Consider the following 7605-nt stretch of genomic DNA (forward strand, 5'->3'; position numbering starts at 1 on the left):
CCTCGAATGTAAACTTCACCTCAAGTAAAAGGTTGGCCTTGTCATCTCAATGCTTTGGGAGGTTGAGTTGGGTGGATCACTTGAGGCCAGGAGTTTGAGACCCAACCTGGATAACATAGTGAGATGCTGTCTCTACAAAAAAGTTTTAAAAATTAGCCAGGCATGGTGGTGCGTACCTGTAGTCCCAGCTGCTGGGGAGGCTGAGGCAGGAGGATCACTTGAGCTCAGGATCACTACTGTACTCCAGCCTGGGTGACCGAGTGAGACCCTGCCTCAAAAAAAAAAAAAAACAGGCCAGGCACAGTGGCTGACGCCTGTAATCCCAGCACTTTGGGAGGCTGAGGCAAGTGGATCACTTGAGGTCAGGAGTTCAAGACCAGCCTGGCCAACATGGTAAAACCCTGGCTCTACTAAAAATACAAACATTAGCTGGGCATTGGGGCAGATGCCTATAATGTCTGCTACCTAGGAGGCTGAGGCAGGAGAATCACTTGAACCTGGGAGGCAGAGGTTGCAGTGAGCCGAAATCATGCCACTGCACTCCAGCCTGGGTGACAGAGTGAGACTCCATCTCAAAAAAAAAAAAAAATATTGACCAAAAAAAGCAAATAGTACCTTGCAATAAACCAGTACTAAAATTAAATCCTCCTGTGACTCTGACTGAGTCAGTAAATGGACGTTCCATTATCATCAACATCAACATCATCATCAGTTTTGTGACTAGCATCCTCTGCATCATTATCAACAAAAGAGTGTGATTCAGACCCTAAGCGGAGTCATGCTGCCCTGGGTATTGTACAACGTGATCTACATAGTCCTGGACCTTGTTCCCTGTAGGCTAAAACCTCATCCCAGCACAATCATGTGTTCATCCAGACAGAACACGCAAGCAGCAGTGCCCTTTAACGTCCAGGTCTAAGATCATCTCAATAAAATATCGCAACACCTCTAGTCAACCCAACAATTTAGTTCAGTCCAAGTGCTGCACTAAAGCTTAAAAGGACATGTTGCCTGCCTTTGTGCCCCTCTCAAAGTCTGGGAAAAGAAACATAAACTTAAACAGTTCATTTGGACATGATGGATGTTTCAGATCGCTGCCAGGCCAAGACTTCCATGAAGGGACTTCTTAGAAGTGTGGCAGGGTTAAAGGAGCCACTAAGGGATGTTAAAGATCCCAGGTAATATAACAGCGACCATGGGAAGCTGTTATCCATTATCTAGGCATTTAAGGATGGAAAGCCAAAGCTCCGCTGGGAGCGGGGGCTGTCATCTTGGAGGGAGAAAGCCTGAGAGAATACATACCCCGGCTCTCTCTCCTCCTGCCCTCCATCTCCTGTTTCCTCCCAGTGTTCAGTCTGGACCCAAATCCAGAGGGCAATGGGTCTGCAGTCTTTTAGAGTTAGCCTCCTGCAGCACAGAGGCAGAGAAGGGCAAAAATTCTGGGGGCTGGAAAGGATACAGGGGAGTCACACTGTGAAGAGGCAGCACATGGGTTAAATGTCTGTGGTAGTGTGCACGCCCAGATCTCGGTCTCAGAGTTCATCCTCTGTCCTCAAGCACTTTGGACAACTCAGGTACAGCACCTCCCACACCTGCCCTGACCTGGACAGAAATGGTGTCGGGTTCATCTGACTCCCGGAGTCACTGCCCATCCTCTACCCTTGCTTACGTTTCATCTAATTGTCTTGTGTGAAAGTATTGTAAGTGTATACTACATTTGCAATTCTAAAAAAAATCATACAGAGAGAAAAACCTTCAGATGCATGAATGTTCCTTCTTAGGTCCTTGTAGCCAATACAGCATGAAGACATACTCTGGTGGGAAACCAAAGGGCATTATTTTCCACGCTGAGCATATCAAGCCAGCTGGGCAGAGTCTCTCTGCACCTCATGGGTCAGCCCAAGTTCAACAATAAAGGGAAGTGACGGTTGGACACACCCACCTTTATCTCTGCACTTGCACATTCTCCACAAAGAAGCCATGTTGGACCTCTGGAAGCTGGCCAAACCTGGTGGCCCCGGGTGTTTGATCAGGGAAAGAAGGAGAAAAAGAAGAGTCGGTACTTCCTAGAAGGCTTCCTGCCTCTTCCTCATCTGGGGGTTGTTCAGAAACTATTTCAACCTAGTGGGGACCACCAGCTACCACCACAAACCACAGTCCTATCATAGAAACCTGGTTCCTCTCAATTTTTTTTATCCTAAATTAAATTCACTGGATGCATCCAGAAAAGATATTTTTCACATGCATTGCTCGAGATGAACATAGCAAAAAAAAAAACAAATCACACCTTTCTCTGTTCCCCACCCCTTCCCAATTCTGTAGGGTACACTTCCATCTAAGGACCAGGTCAGATTGGAACTGCTGAAGGGCATTTGCTATTTGTTTTAAGGGTATTATTATGTTTTATTATAGAAAATTTAGAAATACAGAGTTTTAAAAAATGACAGTATGGGAAAAGGTACTTTTATGACTTATAATAAGCTTTGGTTTTAAGATAGTGCTGGGATTAGCAGGGTGTGAAGACCATGAAGCACAAGATGTGTGCCCTTGTCCCTCCGCTGCCTCTGACCAGATAGGAGCCTTTTGTTCACAGCTTCATGGAGTATAATTGGCATACAATAAACTGCACATATTTAAAGTGTGCAATTTGATATGTTTTGGCATATATATACACCCATGAAACTGTACACACAATCAAGATAGGGAAATTATCCATCATCCCCCAAAATTTCTTTGCACCACCTCTGACCTTCGCCTCCTCCCCTACACTGTCCCCACATAACCACTGACCTGCTTTCTGTCACTATGGATTAGTTGGATGGGTGACTTTGTTTTATTATTTTTTTTTAATTTTATTTTTTATTTTTTAGCTCTGTTGCCCAGGCTGGAGTGCAGTGGCACGATCATAGCTCACTGCAACCTCCAACTCCTGGGCTCAGGCAAACTTCCCGCCTCAGGCTCCCGAGTAACTGAGACTACAGGCATGCACCACCATGCCAGGCCAATTCTTTCATGTTTTGTAGAGACAAGGTCTCGCTGTGTTGCACATGCTGGACTCCAAATCCTGGGCTTAAACGATTCTCCAGCCTCAGCCTCCCAAGTAACTGGGATTACAGATGTGTGCCACCACACCCAGTGAGGATGGGTGACTTTGATCAAGTTACCTAACCTCTCTGATTCTCTGGTTTCTCACTAGTAATATGTAATTTCAAAAAGAAACAGACGTGATGAATTCAAAACTCCCCTCAAATTTGGAAATCCAATGAGGTCAGTATTCTGAGGAGAGTAAAAAGCTCAATCAGCCCTGAGGTGTAGCAGAATGGGAACAGTGCTCCCCCTAAGTCAAGGCCCTTCTGAACTTAGACCAACCACCCCAAAATGGGACTCCATGTGGCAGACATTCAAAAGAGCTGAGGGCTACCAACAACATTCCCCACAAGTTATCACACAGAGATCAGGGATGGGGCAAGAGGGACCTACTTTAGAAAAGAGACCTCAGGAAAATGTACTAATCGCTGCACTCCATTTGTATTAATCTTACTGAAGCCCCTTTCTTTGGCCAAACATTCCCACCCTGCAAAGGATGCTTACACAGAATGCACGCCAAAGGAGGGTCCTCTACTGACACTGGCCCCCAAGATCCACCTGGAGGCTTGTGCCTCCCTCAGTGTTTCTGCCAACTGCCCAGGTTCCCCCCTTGCCCTAACTGTGACAGGATGGCTACGGCACCACAGCTGTGTGGATCGGGGGGGATCCCACCTCCTCCTTCAGCTTCCACCAGCCACCACCACTCTTTGTAAGGAGCTGAGAGGGTGGTAGGGAACAAGCATCTGTCTTATGGTTTTCCAAAGCAAGGGATTTTCCAAAACTCCTGCCCATTTTACCCTTGGTTTTCCCAGAAATGGAAATGTCTGGAAGGGCACAGGAAGATGATTGATACAGGAGACACAAAGAAAATAAAAACATTAACTCCTGCAAGAATGCATTTTTAATCCGGTTCAGGTGTTGCTTCTAAAGATCCACCTTCCCTAGGCTCATTTCTCTTTGTTTTGATGTGTGAACCTAATAATCGCTTTCTCTATCTGTGAATCAGTCTGTCTATCTAACCATCCATCCATCCATCCATCCATCCATCCATCCATCCATCCATCCATCTTCATCTCTATGTCTTGTTACATCACCTGAACCTTGGAAAAGCTAATTGTGCTTTTTTTCTCATCTTTCTTTATCTTTAGTAGACAGCCCTTCTGGGTTCAAAATTTAAACCACCCTGCTGACAGCAAATGAGGTGTTAAAAAGTACAAATTCTGACCGGGCACAGTGGTTCACACCTGTAATCTCAGCACTTTGGGAGGCCATGGTGGGCACATCACTTGAGGTCAGGAGTTTGTGACCAGCCTGGCCAGCATGGCAAAACCCAGTCTCCACTAAAAAATACAAAAATTAGCCGGGCATGGTGGCACATGCCCGTTAATCCCAGCTACTTGGGAGGCTGAGGTAGGAGAATCGCTTGGACCTGGGATGCAGAGATTGCAGTGAGCCAAGATTGTGCCACTGCACCCCAGCTTGGGCAACAGAGTGAGACTTCATCTCAAAAATATATATATACACAAATCCTTAGGGGTGGAGGGAATGAGAAACGACTGCTAATGAGTATAGTGTTTCTTCATGAAAATGTTCTGGAATTTGTAGTAGAGATTCAACCTGTGAATATGCCAAAACTACTGAGTTGTGTACTTTAATAGGGTAAATTTTATGGTATGTGAATTATATCTCAATTTTTAAAAAATACATAAGCCAGGTACAGTGGCATGTACCTGTAATCACAGCTATTTAGGAGGCTAAGGGAGGAAGATCACTTGAGCCCAGCAGTGTGAGGCTGCAGTAAGCTATGACTGCACCACTGCACCTCAGCCTGGGTGACAGAGCAAGACCCTGTCTCTAAAAAAAATAATGATAATAGAAGGAGCATTCTGTCCTCCTAGAATATTCTACTAGATCTTCATCCTAAAGGCAACTGGGCTTGTCCCCCGGGGTGTCATACCCATTACAGGGGAGGTTGCTTTGCTCTTCTGTCATCACCCTATTTCCAGGCTGGTATTAGGAGTTCCCCAAGCTTCCCACTGCCACTTCTGAACCATCGTTCTTCCACTTTGGTGCTAAACCCTTCCTCCTCTGAGGCGTACACACCCATCTCCACCACCCTACTCCTCCTAGTACTCTTGTCTTTCTCCAGATTTTCCCCCACAGAACTTGAGCACCTTACCCACATCCTCCTCTCATCCATCCTGGGTGATTTCAGAGTCCCAATGGATGAACTCCCAACTTTCTGACCCTCAACCTCCTCCGTTCCAGCGATCTTTGCTTCTGCTTCACTTCAGCTAACCACTTCCATGGCCATATCCCGATCTTAACTTTGAGCTGAGTCATCTTGGGAAAGTCTTGAACTGGCATATTTGTCCTCTAAGTCCAGCATTCAGTCCTGCTCAGGGTTCACTTACCTGTTGTTCATCATCGTGAAACCTCTAGGTCCCAGGACCTTCTGTTTGCTCCAAGTGTCCCATCCCTCATGAGTTAGGTCTTCCCTCCTCTCAGCTTAAGTCTGCCCCATTTGCTATCTTCATTTCTTTTTATTTTTCTCTGCGCCCAGCGGTCTCACTGCCACCCAGGCTGGAGTGCAATGGCGTGATCTCGGCTCACACAGCCTCAACCTCCCGGGCTCCAGTGACCCTCTGACCTCAGCCTCCTGAGTAGCTGGGACTACAGGCGCGTGCCACCATGCCCGGCTAAATTTTTTTCTGTAGTTTTGGTGAAGATGGAGTTTTGCCATGTTACCCAGGTTTGAACTCCTGAGCTCAAGCGATCCACCCACCTCGACCTCCCGAAGAGTTCCCCAAGCTTCCCACTGCCACTTCTGAACCATCGTTCTTCCACTTTGGTGCTAAACCCTTCCTCCTCTGAGGCGTACACACCCATCTCCACCACCCTACTCCTCCTAGTACTCTTGTCTTTCTCCAGATTTTCCCCCACAGAACTTGAGCACCTTACCCACATCCTCCTCTCATCCATCCTGGGTGATTTCAGAGTCCCAATGGATGAACTCCCAACTTTCTGACCCTCAACCTCCTCCGTTCCAGCGATCTTTGCTTCTGCTTCACTTCAGCTAACCACTTCCATGGCCATATCCCGATCTTAACTTTGAGCTGAGTCATCTTGGGAAAGTCTTGAACTGGCATATTTGTCCTCTAAGTCCAGCATTCAGTCCTGCTCAGGGTTCACTTACCTGTTGTTCATCATCGTGAAACCTCTAGGTCCCAGGACCTTCTGTTCGCTCCAAGTGTCCCATCCCTCATGAGTTAGGTCTTCCCTCCTCTCAGCTTAAGTCTGCCCCATTTGCTATCTTCATTTCTTTTTATTTTTCTCTGCGCCCAGCGGTCTCACTGCCACCCAGGCTGGAGTGCAATGGCGTGATCTCGGCTCACACAGCCTCAACCTCCCGGGCTCCAGTGATCCTCTGACCTCAGCCTCCTGAGTAGCTGGGACTACAGGCGCGTGCCACCATGCCCGGCTAAATTTTTTTCTGTAGTTTTGGTGAAGATGGAGTTTTGCCATGTTACCCAGGTTTGAACTCCTGAGCTCAAGCGATCCACCCACCTCGACCTCCCGAAGTGCTGAGATTACAGGCGCAAGCCACTGCACCTGGCCTACTACCTTCTTAAGAGCCTCTCAAGAAGAGCCCCTCACCTTCTCTCTAACAGACTTGTCCAAAATTTCCCAGTCATGGATCAATCAATCCCACACCCAGGTAGACACAGCCAGAATTTATTATTTATTTATTTATTTATTTCGAGACGGAGTCTCGTTCTGGTGCCCAGGCTGTAGTGCAGTGGTGCAATCTTGGCCCACTGCAGCCTCCACCTCCCAAGTTCAAGCAATTCTCCTGCCTCAGCCTCCTGAGTAGCTGGGACTACAGGCTCATGCCACCATGCCCGGCTGATTTTTGGGTTTTTGTTTTGTTTTGTTTTCTGTTCATTTGTTTGTTTAGTAGAGTTGGGCTTTCACCAAGTTGGCCAGGCTGGCCTCAAACTTGTGACCCCAAGTGATCTGCCCGCCTTGGCCTCCCAAAGTGCTGGGATTACAGGCAGGAGCCACCGTGCCTGGCCGACACAGCCAGAATTTATTTCACTGAATTTAGGTCACTGTTATCTACCAGTTCAGGGAGGCTGAGCACTGCAGTCATGGAAAGAGCACAGAATTTGGAACAAAATAAACCATGGCTGAGTCTTGGTTTGACTGCTTACTAACATGCGTGCCCCTGGGCAAAGCCTCCACTTTCTAATAATTCATTTGTTTGCTATGAGAAAATCAAATTATTCTTAACAAATTATAATTAATATCGTAAGTGAAAATGTTTAGGCCAGGCATGGTGACTCACGCCTGTAATCCCAGCACTTTGGGAGGCCAAAGCAGGCGGATCACCTGAGGTAAGGAGTTTGAGACCAGCCTGGCCAACATGATGAAACTCCATCTTTACTAAAAATACAAAAATTAGCTGGGTGTGGTGGCACACACCTGTAATCCCAGCTACTTGGGAGGCTGAGGCAG

Source organism: Mandrillus leucophaeus, unplaced genomic scaffold, assembly GCF_000951045.1.
Source record: "Mandrillus leucophaeus isolate KB7577 unplaced genomic scaffold, Mleu.le_1.0 Scaffold966, whole genome shotgun sequence".
NCBI classification, from domain to species: Eukaryota; Metazoa; Chordata; class Mammalia; order Primates; family Cercopithecidae; genus Mandrillus; species Mandrillus leucophaeus.